Source organism: Anomaloglossus baeobatrachus, chromosome 2 (genome assembly GCF_048569485.1).
Source record: "Anomaloglossus baeobatrachus isolate aAnoBae1 chromosome 2, aAnoBae1.hap1, whole genome shotgun sequence".
Classification (NCBI taxonomy): Eukaryota; Metazoa; Chordata; class Amphibia; order Anura; family Aromobatidae; genus Anomaloglossus; species Anomaloglossus baeobatrachus.
In genome coordinates this window covers 512,470,631-512,486,886 of record NC_134354.1, presented here as the reverse complement: position 1 = coordinate 512,486,886, position 16,256 = coordinate 512,470,631, and the positions used below count along the sequence as shown (strand labels likewise).

Sequence of the window (16,256 nt, the reverse complement as noted above, 5' to 3'; positions counted from 1 at the left end):
ATTTTTCACTTAAATATAAGCATTATACTAAATATTATTTAGTAAAATATTCAGCACATTCTGCATTGCACTCCTGTCCCCAATTTATCATATATTTTAGGAGTCGGTGCATTTTATACCGACTCCACCAAAATGAGCTCCGACTCAGACTCCACAGCCCTGCTTATGAAGGTAACTGCTTGCACCAGAAATTTTTAGGCGCTTCATAGCAAAAGGGGTGAATACATATGCACATGGCAATTTTATGTATTTTATCCCATAAAATAATTTTTGCCTATATTTTTTTCACTTTGCTATTTAGTGCTGATGCGTCACACACAAATCAGATTACAAAAATATTTAAACACAGGATGTAATGTAACAATATAGGTAAGAAGCCAAAGGGGTGAATACTTTCGCAAGGCAATGTGATGATTGAGAGGTTTAGAAAAAATAAATCTATTTTGATTGTTTCGCAAGGCACTGTATGTAGTGGATGGAAGTCTGCTCTTAAGAAATAGTTTAGACTGCATTGACAAGTGTCTGCAGCCAGTCAACCTCCAGGAATTAATTAAAATGGAGCTGTCCAGTATTGAACAAACCCTTTAAATAGTCAACTGTTAAAGCTGCAGCACAATTCGGTAAGGATTTGCAGGTGCAGACTTCTGCAAATGTTCCATTCATATCAACTGTGATGTGGTCTGTGGTCACAAATCAGCACAGAAAAGTTCAGAAAAAACACCCCAAAAAAACAAAAAACACAGCAGAACCCCCCTCCTCCCCCAGATAAAAGCTTAAGGCTATGTGCGCACGTGTGCGCTCTGCACTGCACCTAAAAGGTGCGCTTCAGAGCGCAGCTGAAAAGCTCCGTTCTGAAGCGCATGGTGCCGGCAGAGAACGTGCGCTCTGCATGCGGCCTCTCCCTATAGACAGCATGCAAACCGCACGGAAGAAGTGACATGTCACTTCTTAGAACGCAGCGATTCGGGCAGCAGCCGAATCGCTGCGTTCTAATATGCCACGTGTGCACGGCTCCTGCACAATCTCCATAGACTGTGCAGGGGACGCAGGACGCATGCAGTTACGCTGCGCTGCAGATCACAGCGTAACTGCATGTAATATGCACACGTGCACACATAGCCTTAATTTCTCCATCAGAACAAGCTCACTGACAAGTAAACCATTAATTCACTCTGTACGTTTCACTATATTAAAAGGGGTTGTCCTACAAAGTATATTTTAACCAGATCTTGGAATATTAATATGTTCCACAACTTAATGTGTTGAAACAAAAAAATGTTTGTAATGGCTGTGTCTGACCATACAGGAACATGGTCTGATCAGGCCACATCGCTTGGGCAGGGAGGAAGCAAAAAATAGAATACAGACAAGACAGCATGGGATCATAGCTGATTCTTTTGAGAGGTAAGGCATTTTTGTAAAAAACAGGCAGGCAAATGTTTTACCATGCTGTAATGTCTATATATTCTTTTGCGTCCTCCCCTGCCCAGGAGCTGTGGTATGATCAGGCAATGTCCCTGTACAGTCAGACACGGCCATTACACAGTACATAGCAGAGAGATATATATCACATTATCTCAGCACAGGAATATTTCTTTTGTAACACATCCAATTGTGGAAATTATTATTTTAAGATCTTTTGATTAAAATGTACTTAGTTTGTGGGGAAACCCCTTAAAGTAAAATGTACCCAGGATAAGTGTAATATCATTTATTGAAGAAAAAGATTTTTAAGTGTGGCGCTTATCACACATTTCCATGAACATTTCAACTGATTTAGCTAAAAGATCTGCCCATCCTTCAGCTACAGTGGGGTTCCCGGATGTCGGGCAGCGTTATCCAAGACAAAATTATTATAAAAGGATTCTAAACATTGCACCGATAGCTCCAAATCTCCACATGTTCTTGTCTGGAGAGGCACTGATTTTAACTGGCCATAGAAATGCCTCAATAAAAAGGCATATAATTCTATAATAACTCATTATACAGTATATAAGCAGGGTCCAAACAATGACATAAAGGGGGTGTACACAGGATTTTGTGTATCTACGGAGGATGCTGTATACTGGGTGTGGGCCAGACTGCTCATATTAATTATCTAGCACCATCTGGTGGAACTAGGCAGCATTGACAAATGGCTTGTACTAGGGATGTCACGCGGCTCAGCTCTATCAAAGCACGTAATCCTCCTGCAACGAAACAAAACTGACAGATATAGGAGCTGTGTGTACACATTTTCTCCCACACTTGAATTTTTAGCAGTGCTATAAAAATGTCGGTGGTAAAACAATTATATTCACTCATTTCTACCTAATAGATACAGGCATAACCACTTGGGAGTTGAGGGTCCACTTCACTGGCCTTGGAACACTAGTTACCCGAAGAGTGGTCTGTCTAAAGAGGCTGCCTATCAAAGGATGAATGCACACTTGCTTGTCGGGTGAAACTAGCTAGCCTAAATAAAAAAAAAAAAAATCACCATTCTTGGGAACACATGGTCCTTAGTAAGGGCTCATTCACATGTTCGATTTTTCCGCGTACGAGAGAAGCAGACTTATTACTCTTATCACCGTGTGGTACAAGTGTGATCCAATGTCTCCACTTTCTCCATTCTGACACCACCCTGAAAATCGGATGTAATCTGAGTGCAGCCTGATTTTTTCCTGGACCCACAGACTTGCTTTGCCGATTTTGATCTGACCCTTGAATCAAAATCAGACATATCTCTGTGATTTTCCACAGACATGTGAATGGCCCTATAGACTCATACGCAAAATTCGGATATGTGAATTAAGCCTAAACATAATGTGCTGCTGAGAACAGTGATATGCGATGTGCACAGAACGATTGCTGAATGATCATGCGGTTGGACTATCTAAAGTTACTAAAGGGGTTACCCTAGGGGTCCCCAACCTGTAGCTCAGAAGCCACATGTGGCTTGCGGCTCCATGATGTGCCGCTCGTGGCTGTCTGCCATCATGGTGCATTTGGATAGATACGATGAGTAGGTCTCAATCGTTACTCATTTTAGTAGACCCATAAAGACATCCAGATCTGGATGCACATTCACTGGCCATGGGAATGAGGATATTAATAAGGTAAGCTGGACAGGATGGTGGCACCAGTTAGAGGGGTACTTGAAGATGGATGCCATAGTGTGGTGGGATTGCTCAATACTAGAATACCAAATGGAAGTAACATTGGAACATATTGATGTAAATATTCTTCAAGGACGCACAAGGTTTATGTGTGATTTCTGGGCTAAAGCTTTGGCTATCATTATCCAAGTGATAGGGGTCTCTGGGTGTCACTACCCTGAGGGCTCTGGATGTGGCTCACAACCATCTGTCCGAGCTAAATGTGGCTGTCAGGGTAAGAAAGGTTGGGGACCACTGACATAGTTCTTAGGGTCATTGTAAAAATATCTAGTCTAACAGGCAAGTAAACGACCTGTCTGTTGTGTCGGTCGTCGATCTCTGCTGGCACGGAGTGGTTCTGCTGGCTTCTCTTCCACTCTGCTCTGTTAATGGGGCTTGATTACCGATGTCATGCTGATTGACAGGTTGCTCCCTGCAGTTATGTAGCAGGGAGCTGGCTATTAATTGGCATGACGGAAGTCACGCCATGCTCACAGAACAGCCAAGAGGAGGATGAGCCGCTCTGGTGACATGGAGCAGTGAATGGTGGTCCATGACTGCTCTGAGCCAGTGTCAGGTAGACCAGACAGGTAGTTAGCAACTGCCTGGTTTTTTGTTTTGCTATAGGCCTAAAAACTTAGGCTTGGATTACCCCTTTAAACAACCATTGCTTGACTTGCATGTAACTGATCAGAGGTTGTAGAATGGCCACAGGCAAATCTAAATGTATCCATAGTTGGTGTATTTAGAAGAAAAGCACATATACTGGGACAGGTGAGGAGGAGAATTGAGAATTTGGAAATGTGGCTATGGAGATGGGATAATCTCATTAATGAGGGGAAAGGAAAGGATAAAATAATTCACGACGGAGACCTCGGTACTCCCTTATACAGGGAACACACTAACACCAGACAGGATTACACCTAAACTGGTCTTCACAAAGCATTTTTGGTAGATTGAGTAGGTAGGATCTGAGAGTAGCACTGAGCTGAATAATAAAAGCTCTTGGCATTGTGGACCTTAGTTTCATGATATCACATCACCTATCGTTATAAAATGTATGAATTCATCTACATCAGCCTTTTCCCCAAGTCAAGGTCAAGATAATATTCTCTACTAGGACTAGTACCGCCTCAGCACGGACCTGGAATACATCACCAGATCAGATCAGAGAAAGTGATAGCCCGCAGGACTAGTTCCGGCTCAGTCACATGTAACAAAAGGCATAAAGAAGTTGTATTTTTACGTTGTGGAAGCGCTTGTGAGATATCAAGCACTGGGATAAAGGCGGCATTACACGCTACGATTTATTTGACGATATGTCGTCTGGGTCACGGATGCCGTGACGCACATCCGGCATCGTTAGTGGCGTTATTGCGTGTGACACCTACGAGCAACTCCGAACGATCGCAAATAGGTTGAAAATCGTTGATACGTCGTTCACTTTCAAAATATTGTTCATCGTTTGGAACGCAGCAGACATATTGGTACGTTTGACACCCTGCAAACGACGAACAACATCCACACGACCGCCTCGGACAAACAATATATATTGCTGACTGATTTTGCGTCGCTTGTGAAATTGTTACGTGTGACCGCTAATAAACGACCTATGTGCGATCTCGGCAAATTGTAACTATGATCTGGGCGTGTCACATCACTAATGAGATCGTCAGATAAATCGTAGCGTGTAAAGCGGCCTTAAGTCAAACTAATACTATATTAGCGGTTTAGTAGGCCGGGGGGGGATCAGATAGGTTCTGTTTAAGATGAATAAAAAGAAGGATACATGATTGGTATGGCAGCTCTCATGTACTCAAAGTGCCTAACTCATGTGTTCCGTGCCAGCAAGAAGCTGTTTCTAAGGCACAGGTTCATATTAGCTGCCATCTGTAATGTCACTGAACTACTGGAATCTCAGACCATCAATGTCATGTTTGTGTCGCCAAATTCTGAGCTACAACTGTCTAGAACTCAAACTTCCATTTTTAGAAGATGAAAACATAAGGATTTGTTCCTTTGCGTGAACATTTGATGTTGGTACATTCTCGGTGTATATATGGCCTTTACCTACCTTTTACTCCATATTTGGGATGGACAATGGAATAAAAATGTTTTTTTTTTCTTCTGATCAGATTATCTATGTGACAACCACAATTTAAAAATTGTGTTTGATGGAAAAAAAATTACTATAAAAGGGGTTATCTATTAGAAGAAAAAAAAAGAAAAAATGAATTTTCCCCTGCTATACCTGTGCTGTTCTCACACTCAGTGATGGCCCTGCAGGAGGAGCAGGGATATTTGTGTTCCTTTCTTTCATCTCCCAGGGGCCATTAAAGGGAATCTGTCAGCAGTGATGTGTCTCTTATCAAGGTCCCTGCTGTTGTTTACTTACAATGATTGGTTTAGTACCAGAAGATCATTAATAGGACTACATTGCCTAGTGCCTAGTTACTGGTAGTCTGGCACGCCTCTGCCTGTGATTAGCACCTCTCCACCTATAGACAATGTACATAGAGAGCCTGATATGGGCAGCTCTCTCACCTCTGCTGCACTCAGTAATCTAAGTGATATATTGTTGGATTCGGGATCTTTTTGCCTACATCATACTCCTCTCTGATGGGTAGCACAAACCTGATGACAGATTCACTTTAATGAGGGATTCTCCATCAGCAGATAGCCTGGTGGTTTTCTACACGGCCACATATAGCAAGCCTGGCTTACAAAGGGCTGCTTTCACACTGCACCTTTGCTTACCCTACAATACAGGCGGATGTGTGCGGCACACTGGATCTCCTGCACATCGTTAGGCCATGTATATACATCGCAGGCAGGGGCGTAACGACCGCGGTCGTAGAGATCGCCACTGTGACGGGGCCCGGTGCCCGCCCTGCAGAGAAGCAGCCGCCTCCTCTCTGTGAAAGAGGCCCGCTCTTTGCGCTGGATGCTGAGCCCCCCTCGCCCATGATCTCCCACAGCAATGATGAAGGATGGAGTGGAGTGCTGACTCCATCCTTCCTCATTCTCCATCTATGCCTGCACTCAACGTCTATGCCGATGTGCCCTGGAAGCAGGAAGAGGCCCATACTATGCCTCCCTACAGCTCTCAGCTCTGCTCCGTGATCTGCCTGACACTCTGCCACTCCTGGCAAAGAGCGCGGGGGAGAAGACGCCGGCACTCACCACTCAGGAGAGGATGGAGGCCGTAGCCAAATAGGAGCCGATTCCTTAAGTTGTGTGTGTGGAGCAGATTTCTGCAGGGAGTTGAGGGCGGAGCTGAGGGGCAGCAGGAAGATGGAGGCCACACAGCTCCTCATTCACAGCAGGAGAGGAAGGACTGGAAAGAAGGGAATTTTGTTTACTTACCGTAAATTCCTTTTCTTCTAGCTCCAATTGGGAGACCCAGACAATTGGGTGTATAGCTATGCCTCCGGAGGCCACACAAAGTATTACACTAAAAGTGTAAAGCCCCTCCCCTTCAGCCTATACACCCCCCGTACTGCTACGGGCTCATCAGTTTTGGTGCAAAAGCCAGAAGGAGGAAAAAATTATAAACTGGTTTAAAGTAAATTCAATCCGAAGGAATATCGGAGAACTGAAACCATTTAACATGAACAACATGTGTATACAAAAACAGGGGCGGGTGCTGGGTCTCCCAATTGGAGCTAGAAGAAAAGGAATTTACGGTAAGTAAACAAAATTCCCTTCTTCTTTGTCGCTCCTAATTGGGAGACCCAGACAATTGGGACGTCCAAAAGCAGTCCCTGGGTGGGTAAATAATACCTCATAATAGAGCCGAAACGGCTCCGTCCTACAGGTGGGCAACTGCCGCCTGAAGGACTCGCCTACCTAGGCTGGCATCTGCCGAAGCATAGGTATGCACCTGATAGTGTTTCGTGAAAGTGTGCAGGCTCGACCAGGTAGCTGCCTGACACACCTGCTGAGCCGTAGCCTGGTGTCGCAAGGCCCAGGACGCTCCCACGGCCCTGGTAGAATGGGCCTTCAGTCCTGAGGGAACCGGAAGCCCCGAGGAACGGTAAGCTTCGAGAATTGGTTCCTTGATCCACCGAGCCAGGGTTGATTTGGAAGCTTGTGTCCCTTTACGCTGGCCAGCGACAAGGACAAAGAGTGCATCGGAGCGGCGCAGGGGCGCCGTACGAGAAATGTAGAGTCTGAGTGCTCTCACCAGATCTAACAAGTGCAAATCCTTTTCACATTGGTGAACTGGATGAGGACAAAACGAGGGTAAGGAGATGTCCTGATTGAGATGAAAAGGGGATACCACCTTAGGGAGGAAATCTTGGCGGACGTTGGTTTCCTAGCCTGTCTCATAGTGGCAATGACCTCTTGAGATAATCCTGAAGACGCTAGGATCCAGGACTCAATGGCCACACAGTCAGGTTGAGGGCCGCAGAATTCAGATGGAAAAACGGCCCTTGAGATAGCAAATCTGGTCGGTCTGGCAGTGCCCACGGTTGGCCGACCGTGAGATGCCACAGATCCAGGTACCACGACCTCCTCGGCCAGTCTGGAGCGACGAGGATGGCGCGGCGGCAGTCGGCCCTTATCTTGCGTAACACTCTGGGCAACAGAGCCAGAGGAGGAAACACATAAGGAAGCTGAAACTGCGACCAATCCTGAACTAAGGCGTCTGCCGCCAGAGCTCTGTGATCTTGAGATCGAGCCATGAATGTTGGGACCTTGTTGTTGTGCCGTGACGCCATTAGGTCGACGTCCGGCATCCCCCAGCGGCAACAGATCTCCTGAAACACGTCCGGGTGAAGGGACCATTCCCCTGCGTCCATGCCCTGGCGACTGAGAAAGTCTGCTTCCCAGTTTTCTACGCCCGGGATGTGAACTGCGGATATGGTGGATGCTGTGGCTTCCACCCACAGCAGAATCCTCCGGACTTCCTGGAAGGCTTGCCGACTGCGTGTCCCACCTTGGTGGTTGATGTAAGCCACCGCTGTGGAGTTGTCCGACTGAATTCGGATCTGCTTGCCTTCCAGCCACTGCTGGAACGCTTTTAGGGCAAGATACACTGCCCTGATCTCCAGAACATTGATCTGAAGTGAGGACTCTTGCTGAGTCCACGTACCCTGAGCCCTGTGGTGGAGAAAAACTGCTCCCCACCCTGACAGGCTCGCGTCCGTCGTGACCACCGCCCAGGATGGGGGTAGGAAGGATTTTCCTTTCGATAATGAGGTGGGAAGAAGCCACCACCGAAGGGAAGCTTTGGTTGCTTGAGAGAGGGAGACGTTCCTGTCTAGGGACGTCGGCCTCCTGTCCCACTTGCGTAGGATGTCCCATTGAAGAGGACGCAGGTGAAACTGCGCGAAAGGGACTGCTTCCATTGCTGCCACCATCTTCCCCAGGAAGTGCATGAGGCGCCTCAAGGGGTGTGACCGACCTTGAAGGAGAGATTGTACCCCTGTCTGTAGTGAACGCTGTTTGTCCAGCGGAAGCTTCACTATCGCTGGAAGAGTATGAAACTCCATGCCAAGATATGTCAGTGATTGGACCGGTGTCAGATTTGACTTTGGAAAATTGATGATCCACCCGAAACTCTGGAGAATCTCCAGAGTAACGTTGAGGCTGTGTTGGCATGCCTCTTGAGAGGGTGCCTTGACCAGCAGATCGTCTAAGTAAGGTATCACTGAGTGACCCTGAGAGTGGAGGACCGCAACTACTGTAGCCATGACCTTGGTGAAAACCCTTGGGGCTGTCGCCAGGCCGAACGGCAGTGCCGCGAACTGAAGGTGTTCGTCTCCTATGGCGAAGCGCAAGAAGCGCTGATGCTCTGGAGCAATTGGTACGTGGAGATAAGCATCCTTGATATCGATCGATGCTAGGAAATCTCCTTGGGACATTGAGGCGATGACGGAGCGGAGGGATTCCATCCGGAACCGCCTGGTCCTTACGTGTTTGTTGAGCAGTTTTAGGTCCAAAACAGGACGGAAGGACCCGTCCTTCTTTGGAACCACAAACAGGTTGGAGTAGAAACCGTGACCCTGTTGCTGAAGAGGAACCGGGACCACCACTCCTTCTGCCTTCAGAATGCCCACCGCCTGCAGAAGAGCCTCGGCTCGCTCGGGAGGCGGAGATGTTCTGAAGAATCAAGTCGGAGGACGAGAGCTGAACTCTATCCTGTAACCGTGAGACAAAATGTCTCTCACCCAACGGTCTTTTACTTGTGGCAGCCAGGTGTCGCAAAAGCGGGAGAGCCTGCCACCGACCGAGGATGCGGTGTGAGGAGGCCGTAAGTCATGAGGAAGCCGCCTTGGTAGCGGCACCTCCGGCGGTCTTTTTAGGGCGTGATTTAGACCGCCATGCGTCGGAGTTCCTCTGATCCTTCTGAGGCCTTTTGGACGAGGAGAATTGGGACCTGCCCGTACCCCGAAAGGACCGAAACCTCGACTGTCCCCTCCTCTGTTGGGGTGTTTTTGGTTTGGCCTGGGGTAAGGATGTTTCCTTTCCCTTGGATTGTTTGATGATTTCATCCAATCTCTCACCAAACAAACGGTCGCCAGAAAATGGCAATCCAGTTAAGCACTTTTTGGAAGCCGAATCTGCCTTCCATTCCCGCAGCCACAAGGCCCTGCGTATTGCCACCGAATTGACGTCTGCAACCGCCGTACGGGTCGCAGAGTCCAGGACAGCATTAATAGCGTAGGACGCAAATGCCGACGTTTGAGAGGTTATGGACGCCACCTGTGGCGCAGACGTACGTGTGAGTGCGTCAATTTGCGCCTGACCAGCTGAGATAGCTTGGAGTGCCCATACGGCTGCGAATGCTGGAGCAAAAGACGCGCCGATAGCTTCATAGATGGATTTCAACCAGAGCTCCATCTGTCTGTCAGTGGCATCCTTGAGTGAAGCTCCATCTTCCACTGCAACTATGGATCTAGCCGCCAGTCTGGAGACAGGAGGATCCACCTTGGGACACTGAGTCCAGCCCTTGACCACGTCAGGGGGAAAAGGGTAACGTGTATCCTTAAGGCGCTTGGAAAAACGCTTATCTGGATAAGCTCGGTGTTTCTGGACTGCCTCTCTGAAGTCAGAGTGGTCCAGAAACATACTCTTTGTACGCTTGGGAAACCTGAAACGGAATTTCTCCTGCTGAGAAGCTGACTCCTCCACAGGAGGAGCTGAGGGAGAAATATTCAACATTTCATTGATGGACGCAATAAGATCATTCACTATGGCGTCCCCATCTGGAGTATCAAGGTTGAGAGCGGCTTCAGGATCAGAATCCTGATCAGCTACCTCCGCTTCATCATACAGAGAGTCCTCTCGCTGAGACCCTGAACATTGTGATGATGTCGAGGGAATTTCATAGCGAGCTCGCTTAGTCGGTCTGGGGCTGCGTTCCATGTCAGAGACCTCACCCTGGGATCCATGAGACACCCCGGGAAGACATTGCTGTTCCAACTGAGGGGAACCAGGGGACAATGATTCCACAGTGCCCCTGGCTTGAGATGCCGGCCTGGACTGCAAGGCTTCTAATATCTTAGCCATAGTCTCAGAAAGTCTTTCAGTAAAAACTGCAAACTCCGTCCCTGTCACCTGGACAGTGTCAACAGGTGGTTCTCCCTGGGCCACCCCTAGCAGAGGCTCCGGCTGAGAAAGTGCCACAGGGGCCGAGCATTGCACACAATGAGGGTCAGTGGAACCTGCCGGCAGTATAGCCGTACATGCTGCACAGGCAGCATAGTAAGTCTGTGCTTTGGCACCCTTGCTATTTGTGGACGACATGCTGTTGTCTCCTCTGAGCAATACAGGAGGGTATATAGCCACAAATCAACAGTGCACCCTACAGTGTAAAGTATAGACTATAATCATATAAACTATAAATACACTTCTGCACTAGTGGGGCCAGCACCACATGAGAGGAATGGCTGCCAGCGTCCTGGGGAGAGGAGGGAGCCGTGGGCGTGACCCAGAAAAGTGCGGGAACTGGTGCCCCACTGTGCAGAGTGAGGGGGGTGGAGTATGCAAAGCATGCTCCAGCCCTCAGTGCTGCCGTGCTGTACAGCGTCCCGCCCTTCCCCTGACTGGCAGGGCTGGGGGCGGGAAGAAAGACACAAACACACTCAGCGACGCTGAAGTGTATAGTGGCACAAATGCAGCCAGCGCTGCTGTCCCCGGTGCACTAGCACACCCAGCAATGCTGGAGTGTTGCTGTGCGCGGTCCCCACGGGGACACAGAGTACCTCCAAGTAGCAGGGCCATGTCCCTGAACGATACTCGGCTCCTATCCAGCAGGGTCCTCAGGAGCTGTGGATGGAGCACGGTCTCCTGTGCCTGGAGACCGATGGGATCCCACTTCACCCAGAGCCCTAATTGAGGGATGGGGAAGGAAAGCAGCATGTGGGCTCCAGCCTCCGTACCCGCAATGGATACCTCAACCTTAACAACACCGCCGACAAGAGTGGGGTGAGAAGGGAGCATGCTGGGGGCCCTGTTATGGGCCCTCTTTTCTTCCATCCGACATAGTCAGCAGCTGCTGCTGACTAAGCTGTGGAGCTATGCGTGGATGTCTGACCTCCTTCGCACAAAGCATAAAAACTGATGAGCCCGTAGCAGTACGGGGGGTGTATAGGCTGAAGGGGAGGGGCTTTACACTTTTAGTGTAATACTTTGTGTGGCCTCCGGAGGCATAGCTATACACCCAATTGTCTGGGTCTCCCAATTAGGAGCGACAAAGAAAACTCCACGGGTCCTCAGCAACTTATGAAGAAACAGAGAGGTGAGTATATACGGTACTTATTAGATCTGTCAGCTTCTTTATACATACCTTGCTTCTACTGTACATAATTGTGCATGTCTGTGTATATATAGTATATGTGAATGTATATATGATGTGTGTATGTGCATACAGTATATGTATAGCTGTGCATAAATAGTATGTGTATATATATATAGTATGTGTGCTTGTGTGTATATGTGCCTGTGTGTGTGTATATAGTATATGTACCTCTGTGCATAAATAGTATGTGTATGTGACTGTGTGTGTATACATACATATATTTTCTGTTGTAATTTTTTTTAATGCCCTTAGTCTTGTGCTAGGGAAAAACAATAAAGTCAGGGTCACTTATCCTCCTCAGGATCAGCAATTCCTCTTTGCTGCTGCTCTGTTCTATGTTTGCAGCCGTAATGTGATGAGTAAAACACGTGACGGCTGAGCTCAGTGATTGGCTTCAGCAGTCACGTGTTTTAGTCACCAAGGTAGATGGCGTCAGTTGCTGAGCCCTGTGATTAGCTAAAGTGGTCACGTGTGACAGTATTACTGCAGCCTGTAAACATAGACGGAGCAGCAGAGATGTCACTGGATCAGGTGAAAATGAGTAACTCTGATTTTATTATTTTTTTCCCAGTGCAAGATGATGAGCACAATAAATCTTAAAATGGAAGACACCAAAAGGCAGGGGGGAGGTGCGGGAGGGGACATGGTCAATTCTTGCACATGGGCCCTTTGCTCTCATTGTCCGCCCCTGGAGGACTTGTTTATTTTTTTTAATCAGTGAGTATACGGTGGCCACAGGCCTATGGGGGTGCATTAAATGGTACGGGGACTGCATAATATAATATGAAAGACACCTTATACATACTTTGGGGGTGCATTATAATATATGGAGGCCTATGAGGTGCATTAAATGGTATGGAGGCTGCATAAATATGAAGTAGGGGCTGCATTATAACATATGGAGGCCTATGGGTGTGCATTATAATACATTCAGGACTATGGGGCTGCATTATAATACATGGAGGGCAATGGAGTGCATTAAACGGTATGTGGGCGGCATAATACAATATGAAGGACAATGGGGTGCATTATATAATATGGAGGATTATGGGGGCTGCATTATAATATATGTAGAACTGTGGGGTGAAATATAACACATGGAGGACTATGGGGCTGCATTATAATATATGGAGGACTATGGGGGTGCATTATAAAACATGCAGGCCTATGGGGGCTGCATTATAAAACATGCAGGACTATGGGGGCTGCATTATATAAAACATGGAGGACTATGGTGGCTACATCATAATATATGGAGGACTATGGGGGTGCATTATAAAACATGCAGGCCTATGGGGGCTGCATTATAAAACATGCAGGACTATGGGGGCTGCATTATATAAAACATGCAGGACTATGGTGGCTGCATCATAATATATGGAGGACTATGGGGTGCATTATAAAACATGCAGGACTATGGGTGCTGCATTATAATATATGGAATACTATGGGTGCTGTATAATATATGGAGGACTATGGGAGGTGCATTATAATACATGGAGGTCCATTATAACACATGGAAGGTTATATGGGAGCCATTATACTAAATCAAATGTTTTGTGGGGGGCTATTATACTATTTGGAGAGCTATATCTGAGGGGGGACAAAGATACAAACATGGGATGGGAAAGTTTTATGCTGAGGGAAAGAGGCTCTTTCCCTCAGCACCCAGCATTCCCATGCTCTGCTATACATCTTTTCTCAGCACCCAACTTTCCCATGCTCTGAGATCATAGGAAAGCTGGGTGCTGAAAGAAAGATGTATAGCAGAGAATGGGGAAGGTGGATACTGAGGACAAGATGGATATCAGGACATAAGAAAGCTGGGTGCTGATAGAGGGATTTCAGATCATGGGAAACAGGAGTGCTGGGAGAAAGAGCCAAGTGTCGGTGTCCAGGGGGTCCAGGTCACAACTTTGCACCGGGGCCCATCAAACTCTAGATACGCCACTGATCGCAGGTAATGCTCCCTGCGGCTGTGGTCCGGAATATACAGGTATCTCAATGATTTCACCCATCTACATTGAAGAGTGAAAGCCGCAAAAGGAAACTTGCTGCGCAGTTCCGACCCTGAATGGCTTCTTGCAGCAATGTATGAATGGGATTATGAGCCTCCCCTTTACTTGCGTAGCTCTGCAGATTTGGTGTGCAGAATCCCAGCATATCCGGGACATGTGCAAAACCAGGACTGTCCCTCACACAGCGCGGCTGCTCTCCGCCATTACCGGCGCACTGTGGTGTACGCGGAGGGACCGTAAGATAAAGCCGCAGCACACACGGATAATAAAGCGCCGTGCCTCAGCAGCGGAGGACGCGCACACTCACCATGCTGGAGCCGAACACAACAACACATCCTGGAGAGGTACAGGACCTTTCATGACGTCACGGTCATGTGATCAGTCACGTGCTATCAGTCAGCGCAGACAGAGAATACTGCAAGAGGAGGAGTCCTTAGCAGCACACGTCTCAGGTCTCCGCTCCAGGATCACATCCTACAAGGCTGAGCTTGGGTTTTTGCTCAGCAGTTTATTATTCTTTTCTACAGGTTTAATAACAAAAAGTAAAAAAAAATAATAAAAATATCACAATAATAAAATACAATGTGGTGCATGGCTCTGATGTGAATACAAAATCAGCTACAAAAATGGGCATCAAAGGGTGTTACTGGAAGGGTTAATTGACTAGGTCACTGCAGTCACACAGGGATGGCTCATCAAGGTCAGTCCAGACACATTCTGGGCATCAGAGCTGGATCACAGTGGGCAGACTGTCAATTTTCAGAGATCTGGATAAGTATCAGGTGTTTTTACGGGGTTAAATGACTTTGGGCCAGTGACTGCACCCCCCCCCCCCCCTTATACAGATAGGGTTGTCCCACTTTTCAATTCTGACCAGAGTCACTTTATGAGGTTATTGCTCTGCATCGCTTCTATATATCCCAGTCATTCAGAGTTTATATCTTCATGACAAATTGTTAGCAATAGGTTGCTACATTTTTAATTATTTTTTTTGCGAAAATATCTGAAATTTCCTGAAAATGTCGAAAAATTAGCGATTTTCACCAAAGCAGCAGAAACCCCCACAAGTGACCCCATTGTGGAAGCTAAACCCCTCAATAAATTCAGGTAGGTTGAACCCACAGCTGCTTCACAGAACATTATAACATTTGGGTGTTATAAGGAAAAAATATGGGGGTTTTTCCCCAGTAAAATTTTATTTTAGCTTGAAGTTTGTAATTTTTACAACAGATAATAGGAGAAAATGGAGCCCATAATTTGGTACATAATTTCTCCCCAACGTGGCAATATCCTATATGTGGTGAAAAACTACACCTTGGACACCCGGCAGGGCTCGGAGGGGTCGAAGAGCTATTTCGTATTTGGAGAGTAAATATGGCTGAAATAGATTGCGGGTACCATGTCACATTTGCAGGGCCCCTGACGTACCTAAACAGCAGAAACCCCCACAAGGACACCAATTTGGAAACTAGACTCATCAAGGAATTCATCTAGGGCTGGGTTGAGCATTTTCAACCCATAGGTGCTTCATAGAACATTTTCAAATTTGCATGTGAAAATGAAAATTATTTTTTTTTTCCTTTAAAAAAGTTTGGAACTTTCCCAATGGGTAATAGGAGAAAATGTACCCCATAATTTGTTACACAAATTCTCCCAAACGCAATGCTACCTTACTGATTGGGTGCATGGCAGGGCTCTGAAGGGAAGGAATGCTACTTGATTTTTGGATCTCAAATTTGTCTGGAATAGACAGTGGACGCCATGTCCCCAAACATCAAGGATAAAGTTATCTATATGAACAACAAGACAATATGTGTTCTATTGCAGAGGGTCATCACCATTAGAAAATAAATGGACGAGCTTGCAATCCTTATGCACTTGAAGGTAGTAGTAAATAGGTGGTAGAGGCCTTTTCCAGAACTGGAAGCGATAAATAATTGTGGTTGATTCTGAAATACTATATTGTAGTCAATGGTGGATATTTTTGGAGGTAGAAGGGACTGATGTGGTTCCTTCACTGAAGGGTTCTCAGTTGCCTCAGGAGCACATAAATGCTTTATGTAGCATAAGGGAAGAAACACATAGGCACTGATGCCATGAATAAGGGAGCAAACGTCCCAGCAGGGCTCTATGGGAAACCTGGAAGGTACAAGTGGAAATAAAAGGTCACACTCAGGCCTGAAACACACTTCCGTTAAAAACACGCACTCTGGGGTCATGCACTCTGAGCTGAAATCCAGTATCGGGCAGCATTGGCAGCCAGAGAGGTGAGTGAGATCATCCTCTGACGCT

General features: G+C 46.9%; 1 protein-coding gene across 1 annotated transcript in view; it reads right to left on the bottom strand.

Annotated features, from left to right (window-relative positions):
• GEMIN8 (gem nuclear organelle associated protein 8) overlaps nt 1-14,337 on the bottom strand; it is a 68,920-nt gene extending 54,583 nt beyond the window's left edge. The window contains exon 1 of the mRNA XM_075336552.1: nt 14,272-14,337. The gene's annotated coding sequence lies outside the window, so the exon portion shown is untranslated. The remainder of the gene's footprint in view (nt 1-14,271) is intronic.
• Nucleotides 14,338-16,256: the final 1,919 nt, after the last annotated feature.